Raw genomic sequence first — 22,832 nt, 5'->3', positions numbered from 1 at the left:
CTCTCTCTCTCTCTCTCTCTCCTCCCTCCCTCTCCCTCTCCCTCTCCCTCTCTGTCCCTCCCTGACTTGCATGCATGCTCTAAGTAAATAAGTGAACTTAAAAAAAATTAAAACAAAAAGAAAACATGGGCTTCAGAATAAAAATCAGCATAGATGTTTATCATTTAATGCCTTAATAAGATTTCTTAAATGCAGAAGAAGCAGGACTTCAATGACTTTTCAAAACTCCAGGTTATCAAAGATACATTTACAAATAAGGTCTTCATTTGTCTACACCAAATATATTTTATTTAAATAATCCAAGTGTTTTGTGAGCTAAAATTAGCATTATTTATTACTTGTAATTATATAAAATTGGTTAAGACAGTCTTCATTTTAAGTAAAAAGCTGTAAACATCAACTTTTTCTTTTCTCAATTCAGCAGTTTCTTCAAAAATTTTGGGGCATTCTTGTTTTTAGAAAGGTTTAATAAGAATAATTGACTGTCAACAATTACAAATATGCTCAAAAAATTACAACTGAGACACCTGTAAAATAAAACCTACAGGATTTATGCCATCTTATTTTTGTCATTCCCCTCTACTATTAAACACAACCTTTTTTCTTGTTAAGGGCTCCAATAAACCACCCTGAACTAACTTCTATTTATATTGGGAAAAAAAGTCCAAAACATAAGGTTCCATTTCTCCTCCCATTTGGACCAAGGGAAGTAGTCTACAGTTATAGCTGAAACCGTTTAACCACATATTTCCTTCTGTTCTGATAAGTGCTCATTCTCTTCTACATTGTGAATTTAAAACTCCACTAAAGTGCACCTCGTCAGACAAGTGACTAAGACAACCTCACTTTCAACACCTCAAAACCTAAAAACAATAGCCCTCCTCACTGCCTATCAATGTAACTTGACTTAACATATCTTCTAATCAAGATCTCCACCTACTCTTTCTCACATGGGAGGGTGCCACACAGTGAGGACTGTAACATTTCACCTATCAAAGTACCTCATTAAATTCTCACACTAATCATGCACAGAATTCTCCTCTTCTAACAGGAGAGAAAGGTCAACTTCATGATTAGATTCTATGTTCTTCATCACATGATTTACATCATTTAGAATCAAAGATTCCATAATCTAGCTTATTCATATTAACTCTATAATCAAAATTATTTTCCTTATGAAATTACTGAATTTTTAAAAAGCCCATTCATTACTTCTTTATAAATGTTCTCTCACGACAAAGAAAACCACCAATCTGTCTCGGGAAATTCCTAAGTGGATTCGGAAAAAGACTATATTTCTTAGTCAAGGCTAGTGCCTAGAATCATAATGTAAAATAATATTTAGATGACTCTGGTGATTTATTTAGATGTTCACATTCAAAAATACAGTTTTACATTTAGATCTTCAAATGTTTGGCACTTTCATACATTTCATGAATACCAAACCTCAAAGTATGAAGAAAATAAAATTCTGTCTCTTAACAGTTCAGCATTTCGTAGTATAATCTAATAATACAATTTAAACACTAAGATATTTTTCACTGAAGATAATGAGGACTTATTTCAAACTGTGAAAAGAAAATGAATTAGAATGTGACCTAGGGATTAAATCTATTGTCCTAGAACAATTAAATATTTTATACGAAATGTATTCTATAAAGTCTTTAAAAGTAAAAAACAATCGATTCAGGGGTGCCTGGTTGGCTCAGTTGGAAAAGCATGTATTCTTGATTTTGGGGTCATGAGTTCAAGCCCCATGTTGGGTATAGAGATTAAATAAATAAACTTTTAAAAAAAGTATTAAACAGATTCAGCTAATCACACACAGAAACAACAAAATAGCCTGCTTATTTTTCCAAAAGTAAAGTAGCAGGGAATGTGAGACTTCACAGAAAGTTCAAAATGACTACAGCCTCACATTGTATTCTTCTGGAAATAAGGTAATAGTATTATGTAATTTTTAATAAAATCAATCTCTAAATATCAGGTGTGACATTACATTCAATCCAAATTATGCATAATATGACCTTACTGTCACCTTCTGTAGCTTTAAATACCACATCACTGTAGCAGTAGAGCTTCAGCAAAAACAGGTATGCACTGTCAGCTTGGCATTATCCACATACTGGGATACAATTCACCCACAAAAAGGAATACAGTATTGATACATGCTACAATATTGTTTTTAAAAAAAAATTTTTTTTTTTTATGTTTATTTAGTTTTGAGAGCAAGAGAGACAGAGCATGAGTGGGAGAGGGGCAGACAGAGAGGGAGTCACAGAATCCAAAGCAGGCTCCAGGCTCTAGCTGTCAGCACAGAGCCTGATGCGGGCTCGAACTCACGGACCGCAAGATCATGACCTGAGCCAAAGTCGGCCACCTAACTGACTGAACCACCCAGGTGCCCCATGCTACAATATTCAATTTAAAAAATAAATAAATAAATAATTTTTTTTTTTTTTAACATTAACTTTTGAGACAGAGAGAGACAGAGCATGAATGGGGGAGGGTCAGAGAGAGAGGGAGACACAGAATCTGAAACAGGCTCCAGGCTCTGAGCTGTCAGCACAGAACCCGACGCGGGGCTCGAACTCACGAACCGTGAGATCATGACCTGAGCCGAAGTCGGACGCTTAACCGACTGAGCCACCCAGGCGCCCCTGTTCAATTTTGAAAACATTATGCTAAGTGAAAGAAATCAGAAAAGGGCCACATATTACATGAATCCATTTATTTGAGATGTGAATATACATTGGCACATACAAATGTGCAATTACAGAGAGAGACAGAAAGGAGATTAGTGGTTGCCAGGGGCTGATGGCGAGGGAAGCGGGGGGAGGGATAAGTGATTGCTAATAGGTACAGGGTTTCTTTCTGGATGATGAAAATGTTTTGGAATTAGACAGTGGTAATGGTTGCATAATTCTGCGAATATACTAAAAATCCCTGAATTGTACATTCTTAAAGCATGAATTTTATGGTATATGAATTTTATCTCAATTAAACAATTATAAAAATACTTATAATAACTTTGCAGTTGCATATCAGATACTAGCACTCTGAGAAGATATGGGTCGGTGATATAAATCTAGCAGCCATCAACAATACAGTGGTATTTAAATTCAAGGGAGAGGCAGACATTGGCCAAGCAATAAGTAGAAGGAGAAAAGAAGGGAGGCCAGGAAGAACTCTGAGGACATCCAATGTCTAGGTGCTGGATAAAAGAAAAGAACCCATCAGAGCAGGCTATAAACAGCCAGTGAAGAGAAAGAAAAACACATAAGGAACCTAGTGGTTAAAGGTTAAGTTATAGGACCCCACGGAAAAATTTCCCCTTTGTTGGATGCATTAGATACCTAAGTATTATCTTACAGGATCTTAGGTCACTCATAACTTTTAGGATTGCTTTTATTTAAGGTAGGAGTTCTTAGTCTGGAGTTCAGAGAACCTACAGGAGTTTGGGTTTATGGAAGTTTCAAAAAGACCAGAAACACCTTGAAATTCTATGTAAAAATGTGTGTGTTTGACTGAGCCCATGTGCATTTTTTTTTTGTAAGTTCACTACTTTCACCACATTCTCAAGACTGTACAAGGCAAAAAGATTCAATCATGACAGTAAAAACTTCATTCTTCCTCTTCCCTCATAGGCACCAAGATCTTTGTAGCAGAGAGCCAGAAAGATGATAAAGTCTTCACTTAAATTGACCAAACTTCCTAAATGGCTAAAAATTAGTTATTCTGTGTTTTGCCACATAAATGTCAGAGGAAAGACATAAGAGACATATAAGACAACCTAGTCAACTTCTCATTTATCAACCTGTACAAACAGTGCTATCTCTGAGAGTCTGGACTCTACTTATTCTGAGAATATCTAAATTTGGAATAAGCAGTGGCATCCTCAATTGCCCTTCTAAAATACTATATATTTATAGAAGTTTATTTAGTGTTTCTAGCTCCTGGGTAGCTGCACTAAGAATAGAAATTGAGGGTACAACAGGACAGCAGAAAGAGTGGTCTCTTCTGAGAAGTTCTAAAGAAAATAATTTCAAGATAATTAAAATAGAAAAACGGTAGATTTGCAAAGAAGACTCCCACCACACCAGTACTAAGCCACAAAATCAATATAAACAGAAACTCCCCACACTGGGTGAGCTTGAGCCCCGTATCAGGTGAGCTCAAGCCCCACTTTGGGTAAAACAGGAGCCCTGGTTGAGGCCCACTTCTCTCTCTCTCTCTCTGCCCCTTGTGGGATTCTCTCTCTCCCTCTCTGCCCCTTGCTCACTAGTGCTCTCTCTCTCAAAGAAAAAAAAAAAGAAAAAGAGAAAATAGAAAAAGATACATCTAGAGACAGAAACTAAGTGTCAAAGCTATTGCCAAAAACAAAGAGAAAACTTTATTGTCAAAAAAACCATTTCAATCAGAAAGAATAGTTTACTTCTCTATAATAAACTGCTAGAACTTAAAACACTTGTTAACTAAAATCTAGAAATGGAGTTATTAGAGAAAATAGTAAGAGGGAATGATCAGCCCCTTAGGTATTCGGTAAATATTTAAACAATGATTAATAGAAGAGCAGAAACAGAGCTGGAATTAGAAATGGTTTCTTGTAGCTTCTCTCTAATTTCAATATGAAAAGATCCACCTATTCAACAAACGTTTACTACCTATCATTTTGTGCAGGGTATGATTATCCAGGGCAGTGTGAATATACCAGGCATTTAAAAAAGATGTACATCCTACCATCCAAAAAAGATTCCAACACCAGTCAACTTAAAGTCTTTAAGGAGGAAGAGCTGACTACATAAATAAAGAACTGTAAGAATCAAAACTGAATTCACCCCTTACATTAAGTAGGACTCACTTAACTCTTAAGGTTAACGGAATGTACCAATGATAGTAAAACTCAGCTTTCCAATGTTCCCAGACTACAGTTCTGGGGCACCTGGGTGGCTCAGAAGGTTGAGCTAACTCTTGATTTTGGCTCAGGTCATGATCCCAGGGTCTTCAGATCAAGCCCCCTCATCAGGCTCCACATGGAGTTTGCTTAAAGATTCTCTCTCTCTGCCCCTTTCTCCTGCTTGTGCTCTCTAAATAAATAAATAAATAAATAAATAAATAAATAAATAAAAATTTAGAAAGACTACAGTTCTAGCAAACTTGTACATAAATAAGACTGAAGATTATCTACCTGAAAAATCCAGAATATTCAACTAAAAAACCAAGTGAATTAATGAATTCAATGAAGTGGCTGGATGGGGCACCTGGGTGGCTCAGCCAGTTAAGCATCCGACTCTTGGTTTCAGCTCAGGTCATGATCTTGAGGTTTCCTGAGTTGAAGCCCTGCGCTGGGCCTTGTGCTGGAGGCTCAGAGACTGCTTGGGATTCTCTCTTCTCTCTCGCTCTCTCTCTCTGCCTCTCCCCAACTCGTGCTGTCTCTGTCTCTCTCAAAATAAATAAATTAATTAAAAAAAAATAATAAAGTGGCTGCTGATAAAAATAATATGCAAAAACCAACAACTTTCCTATATTACAATAGTAACTCTTTAGAAAATAAGATGGAAAAAAAAACACCTTATTTTAAAATATCAATAAAAGTATCAACTACTAAGAGTGAATTTAAGAAGGAACATGTAGACTTTATAAAAAGAAAATAGCTAATTTCTGAAACAAAGAAAATGATTTTAATAACTGGTGAGGTGTGATATTCTCTAATGATAAGACTACAAATGCCAATTTATCCCAAAGTAATCCTTATTCTAACAAAATTCCAATGAAATCTCAAAATAATGTTTTCTGGAATTTGAGAAGTCTATAGTTCATAAAAAAGAATCAGACTATCCAAGAAAATATTAGAAAGTATTTTTCTGCCCTTTCAGATATTAAAATATGTAACAATGCAACCAGTACATAGGTACCAGTGCTACGGAAGTCAGAAGAAACTTACTAGAATAAAGAAAAAATCAGAAATGAAACCAAGTATTTAATAAATGAAAAAGGCAACATTTCAAATCAATGGTAAAAGGATATTTTATTTAACTAGTGGAAATAGGAAAAATGGCTAACCATATGAAAAAAATAAGTTTAAAAGAAAATAAATAAAATGGCCAAAGACCTGAAAAAAATTCACTAACGATAACCAAATCTATGAAATTAAAACAAGATAACTGTATCTATTTCTAACCAAATGTAAAAAATAAGAAAGAACTTCAAGTCTACAAGACGAGAAACCAGGTTCTACTATATTGTCAGGAGTATAAACTGGTTAACAATTTTGGGAAGGCATTTTTTTTTTAGCAGTGTGAATTTTCCTTTGATCAAATAATGTCATGCCCTATGACTATATCCTAAAGTTTAATCAAAGATGTACACAAAATATTTGATTATAAGGATGTTCACCTGTAAGGTTTTTTTTTTTTTCAAAATGGCAAAAGATTATAAGTGACCTAGATGCCTAACATCTTACCATTGTTCAGTGTTAATGAATAAACAATATATATTAAACAAGTTTTCCTTAAACAGAAACACACATAAAACAAGTTTATGTATTGATCGAGGAAAATATGACCCGGGGCTTGCCGGAACCTAACTCTGTAACATCCCGGCAAGCAGCTGTTTAGTATTAATTCAGTGTCTGCAGCCACTATAGAAGATAACTACCATATAATGAAAATCAACTGTAATTATTTTTATTTATTTTTAATGAATTAATGTATTTATTTTTTAAGTAAGCTCTATGCCCAATGTGGGGCTTGCACTCATGACCCCGAGATCAAGAAGCATGTGCTCTACAGGGGTGCCTGGGTGGCTCAGTTGGTTGAGTGTCCAACTCTTTTTTTCTTGATTTCGGCTCAGGTCATGACCTCAGTTTGTGAGTTTGAGCGTGATGTCAGGCTCTGAGCTGACAGTGTGGAGCCTGCTTGAGATTTTTTCTCCTTGTCTTTGCCCTCCCCCGCTCATGGGCTCGAGGGCAAAAATAAACAAACATAAAAAACAAAACAAAAACAAAAACAAAAAAAAGAGGCACAAGCTCTACACACTGAGCCATCGAGGGGGTCCAACTGTAAATATTGGTAAAAGAAAAGGAATATTATCACTATAATAGGAAGAGTGATAAAATGTGCTTTGGAATCAGATAAAACCTGGATTTAAATTCTAGCTTTATCAGTGTGTCTGAGACAAATTTAAGTTTGCTAATAAGCCTTAGATTCCTTACATATAAAATCAGAGCTAAATAATACCTCTTTCACAGGTGAGAGTAAAAATTAGTTAAGACATAAACATTCATAAAACATGAGACACATAGAGCACCACAAACATACTGACTGCGTGCATGCACATTACCACCAATGTTTTACACAGCGATTTCTTTCCAAGGGAAAAAAGCCTTTTTTTTTTTTTTTTTGAGAGAACTGAACAAATGTTCTCACCAATGAATCAACAGATATGCAGTAATACCAGGATGGCACAGACACCAAGGAAAACAAGATATTCTGCTAATGAAGTATGTACCCTGCCTTTTAATTTCAATTGTTTCTGTAGTCTATTTAACAGATTCCTTTGGAAGATACTCGGTTCTGACTCATCTTCCTTTAGCCACATGTTCCTCCCTGTTCATAAATGCAGTCAACTGCTTGCCTGTTGGATAATCACTAAGACAGTCATTCAATTTCACTTGCCTCTGAATCATAATTGGGTTGGATGTAACTGTAAAAAATAGCTTATTCTGTAGTGATTTAATTTAATTTACCATCTACTCCTTATAATTCAAAAGAGAAATCATAATACAGTTTAATTCAGAATGTACCTGGAACTGAGATTGTATGTGTGTACATATTCAATAAATGCAGGCGTTAACCAAATAGAAAAACCCATCTTAAAATTTACATGGAATCTCAAGGGACCATGGATAGCCAAAACAATCTTGAAAAAGAAAAAAATGTGAGGACTCATAGTTCCTGATTTCAAAATTTACTACAAAGCTATAGTATAATCAAAAAAAGTATAGTTCTGACACAAAGACAAACATACAGACTGATGGAATAGAATAGAAAGCCAAGGAATAAACCATCTTGTACATGGTCAGATGATCTCTGACAAGAGTGTCAAGACCATCCAACAGGGAAAGAACAGTCTTTTTCAACAAACGGTGCTGGGAAAATGGATATCCACATGCAAAGAATGAAACTGGACCCTTACCTAACACTATATACAAAAACTAACTCAAAACAGATCAAACCCTTAAATGTAAGACCTGAAATTATAAAACTTTTAGAAGTAAACAAAGCATAAAAGCTTCATGACACTGGATCTGACAATGATTTCTTGCAGATGACACCAAAGACACAGGTAACAAAAAAAACACAGACAGGACTCAATGAACATTAAAAACTTTTGTGCATCTAAAGACACTATCAACAGAGTAAAAAGGCAACCCACAGAATGGAAGAAAGTATGTGCAAAAGATATATATGTTAAGGGATTCATATCCAAAATTAATATAGAGAATTCCTAAAACTCAACAACAAAAAATTCAATTTAAAAATGGGCAAAGAACCTGAACAGGCATTTCTCTGAAGATACACAAATAGCCAATCAGTACATGAAAAGATGCTCAACATCACTAATCATTAGGGAAACACAAATCAAAACTATAATGACAGATACTACCCCACATTAGCATGGTTACTGTCACAAAAATAGAAAGCACGTGTTGGTTAAGAATGAGAAACTGGAACCCTGGTGCAGTGCTGGTGGGAACACAGAAAGAACATTCATCTGCGGTGGAAAACAGTATGGTGGTTCCTCAAAAAATTATGATCCATGGGGCGCCTGGGTGGCTCAGTCGGTTGAGCGGCCGACTTTGGCTCGGGTCATGATCTCATGGTCCGTGAGTTCGAGCCCCGCGTCGGGTTCTGTGCTGACAGCTCAGGGCCTGGAGCCTGTTTCAGATTCTGTGTCTCCCTCTCTCTGACCCTCCCCCGTTCATGCTCGGTCTCTCTCTGTCTCAAAAATAAATAAACGTTAAAAAAAAAAAAATTAAAAAAAAAAATTATTATCCAGAGGGGCACCTGGGTGGCACAGTTGGTTAGGCATCCAACTTCAGCTCGGGTCATGATCTCATGGTTCATGCGTTCGAGCCTTGTGTCAGGGCTCTGTGCTGACACCTCAGAGCCTGGAGCCTGCTTCGGATTCTGTGTCTCCCTCTCCCTCTCTGCCTCTCCTTGCTCACGCTGTCTCTCTCTCTCAAAAATAAACATTAAAAAAACATTTTTTAAAATTATGATCCAGCAATTCCAATTCTGGGTAAACATTCAGAAGAACTGAAAGCAAGGATCTCAAAGACATATATGTATATTTATGTTCATTGCAGCATAATTCACAACATCTAAAACATGGAAACCATCCAAGTGTCCACTGACAAATGAATGGATAAGCAAAATGTGGTATAAAACATACAAAGTAGTATTATTGAGCCTTTTAAGAAAATTTTACAATATGCTACACGATGGATGAATCTTCAGAACATTATACTAAGTGAAATAATCCAGTAATAAAAAGACAAATACTACATGATTTCACTTACATGAGGTACTTAGTCAGTATCATAAAAAGTAGAATGGTAGATGCCAGGGGTGCCTGGGTGGCTCAGTAAGTTAAGCATCTGACTCGTTTTCGGCTCAGGTCAAGATCTCAGTTTGTGAATCCAAACCCCGTGTTGGGCTCTGCGTGGACGGTGTGGAGCCTGCTTGGGATTCTCTCTCTCCCTCTCTCCACATCTCCCCTGCTCATGCGCTTGCTCTCTCTCTCTCTCTCTCTCTCTCAAAATAAATAAATAAAACTTTAAAAAAAGAATGGTGGATGCCAAGGGCTTGGGGAAAGAAGAATGGGAAGTTATTATTTAATGGGTTTACAGTTTCAGTTTTATAAAATGAAAAGATTTATGGAGAAACTCCTGTGAAAAGGAGGTAGAATCAAAAAACAGAATCAGAAAATACAGAGTAGCCCACTCCCTCTGACCATTATTTCCTCCGGATCTCTAGCATGCTGTGAACATTGGCTCACATTGTGCACACATCCCAATTCCAGTGTGAGCCTTAGGTTTTCTACAACCTACTCATGACTCTGCTCACAAACTTCCCCAGACGGGCTTTTCAAATTTGCAAAGAAGCTGAAAATCCAGACTTGACTCTGAGACTCTGTTCAGCTTATCTCCTAGGAGCTTTCACGTTAAAAACTACATTACAGTCTTTCACTGATACTGCCATGAAGTCTGTGCTTGCTATGTTCAGTTTCAAAACTAAACAATGCATTGTCTAGAAACATGTGCATAAGAATAAAATGACAAAGAAAAGCAAGGGAATAAATATATCAGTCAGGATAGTGGGTTGTTTTTTGTGTTGTTTTTTGTTTTGTTTTTGTGAAGAGGGGTAGAGGACTGTGGAGTTTTCTAAGGCATCAGTGTCCAATAGAAATATAATGGGAACCACAAATGCAAGTCACAGAGGTAAATGTAAACTTTCTAGGACATATTCAAAAAATTAAAAAGAGGGGCGCCTGGGTGGCTCAGCGGTTAAGCGTCCGACTTCGGCTCAGGTCATGATCTCGCGGTCTGTGAGTTCAAGCCCCGCGTCGGGCTCAGTGCTGACTGCTCAGAGCCTGGAGCCTGTTTCAGATTCTGTGTCTCCCTCTCTCTCTGACCCTCCCCCGTTCATGTTCTGTCTCTCTCTGTCTCAAAAATAAATAAATATTAAAAAAAAAAATTAAAAAGAAACAGGCGAAATTAATTTTAATACTGTTATTTAACCAAATGTATCTAAAACATTATTTCAATACATAATATAAAAATTGAGAAATCTTACATTCTTTTTTTTGTACCAAGTTTTCAAAATCCAGTGTGTACTCTTTCACAAACAGCAAATGTCAATCAGACCAATCACATTTCAAGTGCTCAATAGTCACATGTGGCCAGTGGCTACCATGCTAGACATCACAGTTCTAGTGTAGATATACTGTTATCTTCAGTAACAAGTACATGGACATTCGTTTTGTTATTTCTAAAACTGTACATACATTTTTATCCACTCTTTTATTTGTAAGATAAACTTAACAAATGCAAAGATGACTGGCATTTAAGGGAAAAATGCATTAATGAACATATTTAAAAAACTATATAGAATTATATGTAGAACTAGCCCACCTAATTTGGAACCTCTTGTAAGGTATTTTACGGTACTTAAAAATCACACTGCAGTAAACTCTACAGCAGAAAAAGCATGCTGAAACATTACACTGGTTTTATTGTACCATGCCACACAAAGTTAATGTCAAGTGTTGAAAATTTCCTCTAAACGTCATTTTTCAGAAGAATGTTCCACCTAGAAACACTGATGGTCCAACGTCTGGAAAAGCCATTCCTTTTGGTGAGCAATCTGAAAAGATTCTTACATCCCAATAATACTCATACTCTGAGATTAAGGAGAAAACATGTCTAGTCTAATCTAAAACTTAGAAATTTATAATATGATTATATTCTTACATAATTTTTTTCTTCATGGAGGTATATATTTAAAATACCTGCTTTCTTACTGCATAAAAAAGTAACATTAGCCTAAGCATCACAAACCACCAAAAACTTGAACACTGCTAAGACCACGAATGCTATTTCTAGACTCTGCAACTCCATGCCTCCACTTTGTTTTTTTCTTTTCCTTCATTTTGAGAGAGAAAAAGCACGTATGCATGTGCACACAAGTGACAGGGGAGAGGAACAGAAGGAGAGAGAGAATCCCAAGCAGGCTCCAGGCTCAGCATGGGGGCGACTCCCACGACCCTGGGATCATGACCTCAGCTGAAATCAAGAGTTGGATGGTCAGGGGCACCTGGGTGGCTCAGGTGGTTAAGCAACGACATCAGCTCAGATCATGATCTCACGGTTCGTGAGTTCTAGCCCCGAGTCAGGTTCTGTGCTGTCAGCTCGGAGCCTGGAGCCTGCTTCAGATTCTGTGTCTCCCTCTCTCCCTGCCCTTCCCCTGCTCACACTGTCTGTCTGTCTGTCTGTCTGTCTGTCTCTCTCTCAAAAATAAAATAAAAACATTAAAAAATTTTTGGAAAAAAAAAAAAAGAGTTGGATGGTCAATCGACAGAGCCACCCAGGTGCGCCTCCATGCCTCTACTTTGAACTCACTTTACTTAAAGAAATCCTCACCCCAGTCCCAAACAGCTCTATATACCTTCCTTCATTTCTTAATTCTCTTTTCCTAACACTTTTTCACTCAAGTTGCCACCTTAAGTTCATATAAATTCTCTACAGCTTTCAAAACTTTCCCAAGTCCTATCTGACCTTTATAACCATCCAACAGGTAAAATTTTAAAACAAAGAAATTAAAAGTGAGAGATATTGGTGTGTCTGGCTAGCTCAGTAGAGCATGTGACTCTTGATCTTGGGGTTATGAGTTTGAGCCCCACACTGAGTGCAGAGATTACACACATACATACATAAAAGTGAGAGATATTAAATAATTCATTTGCAGAAGGTTGCAAAGTTAGTTAGGAGGCAGAAGTTGGCACTCAGAACTCCTAACTCTATATATTCACTTAAACCACAGTGGCATTAATGAACTGCATTATTAATGTTTTCAAAGTATTTCAGGAAGTGTGAAAACAGACAATTTTCCTAAAGAATAAATAAGAGGCTGGACAGTCAATTTAATGCTTAACTCCACAGCATTTACAACAGTTAATATTATGAACTCTTTATATGACTACAGAATATATATGAATACTTCCCCCCACCCCAAAATATCTTACTAGTTCTGCTATCTTCATTCTATGATTCAAAGTAAACAATGCATGTTTAAGACAGTCTTGAACTGTACTAAAGAGGTACAATTTCAAGTGAAAACCTTCTAAAATTAAATGACAGAATTATTTGCTTCTTAGGAAAAAAAAGTAATAAAAGAGGTAGATGCTGTTTACTGTAGCCCATTCCCCGGTCAACTCTGTGACAATTACTTTTTAAAACATCAGAACTACTTTTACTAACATTATTATTATTAACATACTATTAACATGGAAGAATTATGTGCAGTTATCTAGCAGCTCAATTGTCATATTGAACATCACTTGCCCTACAAGTTAGAACAAGTCAAGTAAAGTTAAAAGGTTAAAAAGAAAAAGATGAGGGATAAGGTTGTTTTGAAGACATCAAAATGAGATGTAAAAAGACCACATTAAAATATCAGTGATTATCCAGTGTAATGGAAAGAGTAACTTAGTAGGCTAAAATAATATGAGGTGGTATGTGGAATTCCTGGCAACTTACCTAATGATTATTTATTAGCAACAGTGTGGTGTGTTGCAAACAACACAGATTCTGGGGAAAAAAAAAACAAAACAAAACTTGAGTCTGGATCCTGGCTCTCCCTAGGAAGTAGATTACATGATTTCTGAAGATTTTTGACCTCTCTGGGCCCCAGGCTCCTTAGCTGTAAAACCTAGCTATCACCAAATGTGTTCTAAAATCCAACAGAAGACTTCACTACATAGTGCAGGTTTCAGAGAATCCATGATAATGTAAATCGTCTACCACAGGGCCTGGCAATGATCACCATAAAACTGGTCTACAGATTTTCAAAACGTATTTAAAATGGTCTCAAGTTCTGAAAATATTCCAGAATTAGATGGTGGGGAAGGATGCATGTGACGAATATATTAAAAACCAATGAATCGTATACTTTAAAATGGGTAAGATGGCAAATTTTGTTATGTGCATTTTACTTCAATTTTTAAAAATGGCCCAGAAATGTTCTGGATAGCAAAGGAACAGCAAGGACTGAAAGGCTGCCGTGAATAAGCAATACCCTCAAAAAATGCGGAGGGTTCTCCCAAAGGGCCATTGATTTTTTTAAAAAAATTTTAATGTTTATTTATTTTTGAGAGAGAGAGAGTGAGAGAGAAACAGAGTATAAGCAGGGGAGGGGCAGAGAGAGAGGGAGACACGGAATCTGAAGCAGGCTCCAGGCTCTGAGCTGTCAGCACAGAGACCGATGTGGGGCTCAAACTCACGAACCGTGAGATCATGACCCGAGCCAAAGTTGGACGCTCAACCGACTGAGCCACCCAGGCACCTCAAAGGGCCATTATTTTTAAAGCAATATTTTGTAAGTGAGGCCAGACATTTATTAAAAATTACGGTTTAATATGTGTAGAATATTTTGTTTGCTTGAAAAACACCTATATTTTCCTAATGGAAATGTTGAAGTCACATGTTCTGAGCTATCCTTTTGTTTTAATCTGAAGATCAACCTGACTTTACATCTGAAATTTTATTTATTTATTTATTTAACATCTGAAATTTTAAAACACAAAAGGGCTCCGTATTGGTTGTATTTGTGGAAGAAAGGTTTTCATCCACAAAAACAACCTGGCAAACATTCCCAGACTTGGCCCTCTCCTTCTCAGGACACACAGTATAGGACAGTATGAGTCCTAAAAGCACAGTTACACTACCAGAAGGCACATTTTAAGTGTTATTTTAAATTCTTAGTTCCTAAGTACATATCAATTTTCAAAGTGAAAAGTTTATGATGGATAATAATTTCCAACTGTTCATATTGTATACTTTCATAAAAGAAAGTAACATTAATTAAACTCCTTACCATAGCACAGTCTATAACATGAAGAACTTGTTAGCCAGGCTATGGCTTCTAATCCTCTGTAGAAAACTAAGTATCTGAGAAGTGTTATCAAAGAAATAAAAAGTCTCTGAGCTTGCTCAAGCTACAAGTATTAAAATTTACAAATGTTTTCTTACCAGTAAAGTGAAAATTATGCAAGTATCAGTGTATGTTATTTATGTATCAATTAAAACAGCTCCTGGCATACTTTAAGTTTATTTATTTATTTTGAGAGAGAGAGAGAGAGAACTGAAGGGATACAGAGAGAGAGAGAATCCCAAGCAGGCTCTGCATCATCAGCACAGAGCTCGATCTCATGAACTGTGAGATCATGACCTGAGCCAAAATCAAGAGTCAGACCCTTAACTGACTGAGCCATCCAGGTGCCCCATAATTTTTTTTTTTTTAAGTTTTAATTTTAATTTCAGTTTGTTAGCATACAGTGTGTTATTACTTTCAGTTGTACAATATGATTCAACACTTCCATAAAATACCTGGTTCTCATCACAACAAATGCCCTCCTTAATCCCCATCACCAATTTAACCAATCCCCCCCCATCCACCTCCCCTCTGCTAAAACCAACAACACAATGGGGCACCTGGGTCCAACTTCAGCTCAGGTCATTATCTCAAGGTCTGTGAGTTCCAGCCTGGCATCAGGCTTTGGGCTGACAGCTCAAAGCCTGGAGCCAGCTTTGGATTCGGTGTCTCCCTCCCTCTTTCTCTGTCTCTCCCCTGCTTGCACGCATGTGCACACACTCTCTCAAAAAACTGAATAAACATTAAAAAATAAAATAAAATAAACACAAGAAAAAACAAGTATTGGTGAGGATGTGGAGAAAGGTGAACCCTCTTGCACTGTTGGTGGGAATGCAAACTCATGTAGTCACTCTGGAAAATAGTACTGAGGTTTTTCAAAAAGTTAAAAATAGAACTACCCTAAGATCCAGCAATTTCACTACTAGGTATTTACCCAAATAACACAAAAATATTAATTCAAAGGAGTACATGAACTCTGATGTTTATAGCAGCATTACCTACAATAGCCAAATTATGGAAATGGCCGAAATGTCCATCAATTGACAAACAGATAAAGAAGGTGTGGTGTAGGGGTGCCTGGGTAGCTGAGTCAGTTAAGAGTCCAACTCTTGATTTCAGTTCAGGTCATGATCTCACAGGTTTGTGGGATCAAGCCCCGCCTGCTTAGGATTCTCTCACTCCTCTCTCTCTGCTCCTACCCCAACTCATGAGTGTTCTCACACATTTAAAAAAATGTGGCAGGCAAGGGAAACAAAAGCAAAAATGAACTACTGGAACCTCATCAAGATAAAAAGCTTCTGCACAGCAAAGAAAACAATCAGCAAAACTAAAAGGCAACTGAAGAAATAGGAGAAGATATTTGCAAATGACATACCAGATAAAGGGTTAGTATCCAAAATCTATAAAGAACTTATCAAATTCAATACCCAAAAAACAATCCAGTGGAGAAATGGGCAAAAGACATGAATAGACACTTTTCTAAAGACATCCAAATGGCCAACTGACACATGAAAAGATGCTCAACATCACTCATCATCAATGAAATACAAATCAAAAGCACAATGAGATACTACCTCACACCTGTCAGAATGACTAAAATAAACAACTGAGGCAACAACAGATGTTGGCAAGGACACGGAGAAAGAGGAACCCTTGTGCAGTGCTGGTAGGAATGTCAAATGGTGCAGCCACTTTGGAAAATAGTATGGCGGTTCCTCAAAATATTAAAAATAGAACTACCCTATGACCCAGCAATTGCACTACTATGTATTTATCCAAAGGATACAAAAATGCGGATTTGAAGGGGCACATGCACCCCAATGTTTATAGTAGCACTACTGGTGATAGCCAAAGTATGGAAAGAGCTCAAATGTCAATCAACTGATGAATGGATAAAGATGTGGTGTGTGTATCAATGATGAATGGATAAAAAAGATGTGGTGTGTGTGTACACACACACACAGACGAATATTACTGGATAAACAAAATGTAGCATATCCACACAATGAAATACTACTCAGTAATAAAAAGAAATGGACTACTACTATACACACAACATGGATGAATTTCAAAAGCATGTTGCTAAGTGACAGCTAGACACAAAAGTCTATATACTGTGTGACTACGTTTATATGAAATTCTAGAAAAGACAAAACTATAGTAAAAGAAAGCAGATCAGTGATTGCCTGGTCCAGGGGGTGAGAGGATTGACTGCAAAAGGACATGAGGAAACTTTTTGAGGTTATGGAAATGTTCTACATCTTGATTGTGGTGGTGGTTACACCACTGACCGTATACATTTCTTTACTGAATTGTACACTTAAGGTAGGTGAATTTTGTCTCATAAATAGAAATATTTGAAAAAAAAATTATGAAAGAAAATGAGCAGAAAAATTAGGATGTAGCAGCCTACAGAGGTCCCCTCAGACCTACTGTCTTCTTTAACTTGGAATATATAATTCAGATAAGGCCACAACTAAAATTTTACCCTTACACTAAAGGTAAATCCGTGCAAATGATGCAATTCAAGAGAAGAGAAAGAGAATATACAATCTTCAAATACTCTGGAGGAACATTTACCATATATGCAAATTAATGTAACTCTAACTGGAAGGTACTAGGACATCCTAAATTAAAATTTTTTTTTTTGAAATGTATTTATTTACTTTGAGAGAAAAAGAGAGAGAAAAAGAGCATGAGAGGGGAAGGGTCAGAGAGAGAGGCAGAGAATCCCAAGCAGGCTCTACACTGTCAGTGCAGAACTCGATGGGAGGCTCGATCCCACAAACTGTGAGATCATGACCTGAGCTGAAATGAAGACTTGGACGCTTAACTGACTGAGCCACCCAGGTGCCCCAGACATCCTAATTTTTAAACCATCTTGTTTATGCATGAAGTCAGTCAACTCTCCTAGATTTAAAAATTATTAAAATGAAAACTTGTCTTTAAAAATATAAGCATAAGGCTGTCAATTCTAAATTTTATAATTCAGTTATTAAAATATTATAGTATGCTTAAAATATACTTTAAAAAAACCAGACAAACCAAGAAACAAACTCTTAACTATAGAAAACAAACTGATGGTTATCAGAGGGGAGAGGGTGAGGGGAATGGGTGAAATAGATGATGGGGATTAAAGGGTATACTTATGATGAAAAACATAAAATAATAAATAAAAATAATTACATGGAAGTCAGCTTTTTAGAAAAGAATTTTTTAACGTTTATTTATTATTGAGAGACAGAGAGAAACAGAGCATGAGCATGGGACGGGCAGAGAGAGGGGGAGACACAGAATCCGAAGCAGGCTCCAGGCTCTTAGCTGTCAGCACAGAGCTGGATGCGGGGCTCAAACTCACAAGCCGAGAGATCATGACCTGAGCTGAAGAAGTCAGACGCTTAACCAGTTGAGCCACTCAGGCGCCCTGGAAGTCAGCTTTAAAACAGATTACTTATTCCGATGCACTAAATTCCTGATAACTAAATGCTAGAAAATATACTTCATGTTTTAATTGAATAGAAATACATACTTAAAATCTGGATTTGACAAACTAGTTGAAAAAGTTGTGTCAATTTCTCTTGGGGAAAATCACATTCCAAAGCTTTACCACAGCTATCTTTTATTTGGAGTGACTGGGCTGCCTGAGGAGGAGAAGGAACTTGTTGAGCTTGAATAGGGATTTCTCAAAGCTAACATCAAGGAGTCCTCTAAACCCTGCCAAATTGTGGATGGTATATAAACAGACACAATATTTATTTTGGGACAAAGATCTTGCAGGCAAGTAAGCAAAATACTCCAGAAGCAGCAGAATCACAGAACTTTGGAAAAAGCATTTAAAAGAAGAATCTGTCCTCATTCATTAAATCAAATGCTGTTAAATTTTGTTTTACTTATGCTCATGAAAATGAAAGATAAAAGATTTTTGTTTTAAGTACAAAAGTTCAGAGGAGAAAAAAGAGAACCAAAATTTCTTAAAGCATCTGCTCTAATGACATATACTTCATAACTACTTCTCAATGTCTGCTAGTAATGTTATTTGACTATCAAATAAAATCAGAAGTTATAAATAGAAATACAACAACTGTATTGGGTGAGTGTAGTAACACTAGACAGTATATTCAATTTCCATAGAAAACAAACAGTAGCGCTGTAAAGTTCATTTTTTTTTGTTTATAAAATATTTTTCTTTTTTTTTAATTTTTTTTTTTAATGTTTATTTATTTTTGTGACAGAGAGAGACAGAGCATGAACGGGGAGGGTCAGAGAGAGAGGGAGACACAGAATCAGAAGCAGGCTCCAGGCTCTGAGCCATCAGCCCAGAGCCCGAAGCAGGGCTCGAACTCACGGACCGCGAGATCGTGACCTGAGCTGAAGTCGGACGCTTAACCGACTGAGCCACCCAGGCGCCCCTATAAAATATTTTTCATTCCCTTTATCTTTCTACTCAAAAACTAGGATCATGTAGTAAGCATATACAATAATTAACTTGAAACCCCAATGAGGCTTTACAAAATACAGAATGCATGAAAAACCATTAATCTGACCATTCAAGACTAATAACTTACGGTGAACCATAATCATTTGCATTTGTTTGAAATAAAGAGTAATTGAAAATGGGTCTTAAGAGGAAAGATCAGAGGAATTGGAATTTGCTTGGCATACAAAAATTTAACTAAGAATAACTTAAATTCTGATTGGTTGCTTTCCTTTGTCTTCTTAAACTGAAATTAGAGAAAAGCAGTTTAGATTAAGGAAGAATTACAAACATTTTCGCTATCTGGGTTTATAATACACCAGGATGGACCACTTGGGAAAAATGTGGTGTTCCAAAACTGTACAGCTACAAGTGAAGCTTACCTAAGGCACAGGATAGCACTGAAACTCCATAATTAAATTATCTATAATTTCACCCTACAAAATCATCAGATAGCCTCATTTTACATAGTGCTTTACAATTTTAAAAGCATTTTCACATATTCTGGTACCTCATTTAATCCTGACATAAGGTATATGAATAGGACAGACATTTTGGTTCCCATTAACTGGTAAAAAAGTTACGGTTATCTTTTGACTTAAATCAGCTCTTTTCATTATAGCATATCAGTATAGTATATATAGTGTATACTATATTATACTATATTATTTTAAATCTCTTCTAAGAAAGCCGTGTTTCAAATCAAAGAAAATACATAGCTTCCATTTCCTATTAACATTCTAATATTTTCAGAATTCACGAAATTAAAGTGAATTATTGGGGTAGCCAGCCTCTAAGATAGCCCCAATGATCCCAGTCTCCTGGTATTCACACCCATGTACATGAATAAATACTCCTCCTTCCCTGCTGAGTGTGGGCTAGACTTAGTGACTCCCTTCTAATGAACAGAATAAGATACAACTGGAGAACAGGTCATAAAAAGCAGGGTGACTTCATTCTTTTTCTCTCTATGGAGAGGCACACATGACAGGGAAGTGAAGCCACCTACTAACAGTCACGTGAGTGAGCTTGAAAGTGGATGCCTCAGCTCCAGTCATCTTCAGAGACTGCACAGCCCCCGGCCTGAGCCAGTGACTGAAACTCTATCTCGAATGTGGATAGTGTTGGCATGGATGTATACGTTTGTCAAAACTCAAATCTATATATACAATTAAAAGGGGTGCATTCTATGGGGCGCCTGGGTGGCGCAGTCGGTTAAGCGTCCGACTTCAGCCAGGTCACGATCTCGCGGTCCGTGAGTTCGAGCCCCGCGTCAGGCTCTGGGCCGATGGCTCGGAGCCTGGAGCCTGTTTCCGATTCTGTGTCTCCCTCTCTCTCTGCCCCTCCCCCGTTCATGCTCTGTCTCTCTGTGTCCCAAAAATAAATAAAAAACGTTGGAAAAAAAAAAAAATTTAAAAGGGGTGCATTCTATTGTATGGAAAGTATACATCGCTAAAGCTGATTGTTTTTAACAGATCACTGAATCCTTGGGATAAGCAAATGAAGGGTCACTTATGAAAAAGCTGTGCTATAACTTAGTAAGTAAAGGGTGGGCGGTAAGAAAATAAGTGCATTAACAAGTGACCACCACAAACACACATGTCCTAAACTGCTCCCCAAAATTGCTCCACCCATAGCCTTTCCTATCTCAGATGGCAGCAATCCCATACTCCCAGTTGCTCTTGACAAAAACGCTGGAGTCCTTCTTGACTCTCACATCACACATACATTCAGACTATGATCACTTCTCACCACCTCCACTGCTGCTACTCTAGCCTCTCGCCAAGATCACTGCAACAGCCAAAATGGTCTCCCTGCCTCACTCCTGGTCCTCTACAGTCTATTAACTTAGATCCTTTCAAAACCTAAGGCAGATCCCATTGTTCATCTGCTCAAAAACCTGAAACTGCTCCCCCATTTCATTCAGAATAAAAGTCCATAGGGGCGCCTGGGTGGCGCAGTCGGTTAAGCGTCCGACTTCAGCCAGGTCACGATCTCGCGGTCCGTGAGTTCGAGCCCCGCGTCAGGCTCTGGGCTGATGGCTCGGAGCCTGGAGCCTGTTTCCGATTCTGTGTCTCCCTCTCTCTCTGCCCCTCCCCCGTTCATGCTCTGTCTCTCTCTGTCCCAAAAATAAATAAAAAACGTTTAAAAAAAAAAAAAAAAAAAAAAGTCCATGTTGTTTCAAGGTCACATAAACTGACTCCTTGTTATCTCCCTGACCTCATCTCCTATTACTCTCCTCCTTGCACAGTCTACTCCGGGCACACTGGGTTGTCTGCTGTTTATCAAACACATGCTCCCACTCTACGACCCTTACAGTGGGTGTCTCCTCTGTCTTGAATATCTTTCCCCTGATACCTGCATGGCTCATCATTCCCTAACCTCCTTCAGGTCTCTGCTCAAATATATGACTTTCTTTATCCAGATCATTCCATTTAACATTCTCATTGATCATCCTTATTCTATTTGACTTTTCCTTTTTTTCCAGAGCACTTACCACTTTGTGACATATTATATAACTTACTTATTACGTATACTGTCTATTCTCCACTCCTTCCATAAAACAACACCCAGGGCAGGATCTTTATTTTGTTCACTGATGCATCTCAAGCGTCTAGGACAGTGCCTAGTATACACAACAGATGTAAAACAAGTACATTCTGAATGAATGAACTCCTCTGTCAGGTACCGGGCTAAGTACTTTATATACACTATTTCATTTAATCACTAGGGCAACCGTGGGAAGTACGCATTAACCTCATGTTATAATTGAGGACCATAAAGGTTAAACAAATTGTGCAAAGATACACATTTCTAAATGAAGCCAGGACTTAACTCCTCAAGTATGCCTAACTCCAAAGCCTTGACCATAGTTTTCTCAAAGTTGGGTGTGAATGGGAAGAGAACTAAGCTGCTTGAGGAGGTGACTAGGCTGAGAATTTGTAGAAGACACTGATCTGCGATCCAATATAAAAAGCAGAGGCAAATAATTAACATGGGGGGAAATTACTTCCATTTTTCTTTGCTTCTAGTCCTAGTCCTAATCCTATGGGGACAGATTTAAAAGCTAATGGTTATCAGGAGACCATAAAAAAGGAATAAGAAAAATAAGAGACCCCATAGTTTGAGCTCCATGGTTGAGAAAACATGGGTCAGTATCTTTTCTCTAAATTCACTGGTATACTTTATCCCACTGGAATGGAGCAATATAGTAGTAGTTTCTTACTTTTGTTTTTTGTGCCTTAACATGTTTTTTCCTTCTGGATTCTATTGGTACACTACAGGTGTTGAAAAGTATATTTAAAAAGTACATGATCTACGTATAAACATTTATAGATTTAAATCTGTGGGAAAGATACTGAATTTGCCACTGTTACTACTCTTGGGATACAGCCACACTCATTTGTTTACATATTGTCTATGGCTCCTTTTCCACTATAACAACTGACTTGAGCAGCTGCAATAGAGTCCATATGCTTGCAAAATTGAAAATATTTGATATGTGCCCTTTAACAGAAAAAAACTTCTAAAACAAATGTTAATAAAATATAAGTTTCCTGATAACTTGCATCAGTTCTATCAATTTTCCAGGTATATCTGAAAACACATCCCCCAAATGCTACAATAGCCATACGACATTTTTG

At 37.2% G+C, this 22,832-nt stretch overlaps 1 protein-coding gene across 2 annotated transcripts in view; it reads right to left on the bottom strand.

The window, feature by feature from the left end:
- The window catches only part of CBFB (core-binding factor subunit beta), a 56,784-nt gene that overhangs the window by 26,738 nt on the left and 7,214 nt on the right, over nucleotides 1-22,832 (bottom strand). The gene's annotated exons all lie outside the window — the stretch shown is intronic.

Source organism: Neofelis nebulosa, chromosome 17, assembly GCF_028018385.1.
Source record: "Neofelis nebulosa isolate mNeoNeb1 chromosome 17, mNeoNeb1.pri, whole genome shotgun sequence".
Taxonomy (NCBI): Eukaryota; Metazoa; Chordata; class Mammalia; order Carnivora; family Felidae; genus Neofelis; species Neofelis nebulosa.
Note: the sequence above shows the minus strand (reverse complement) of the source record. Positions and strands in the feature narration are given on the sequence as shown.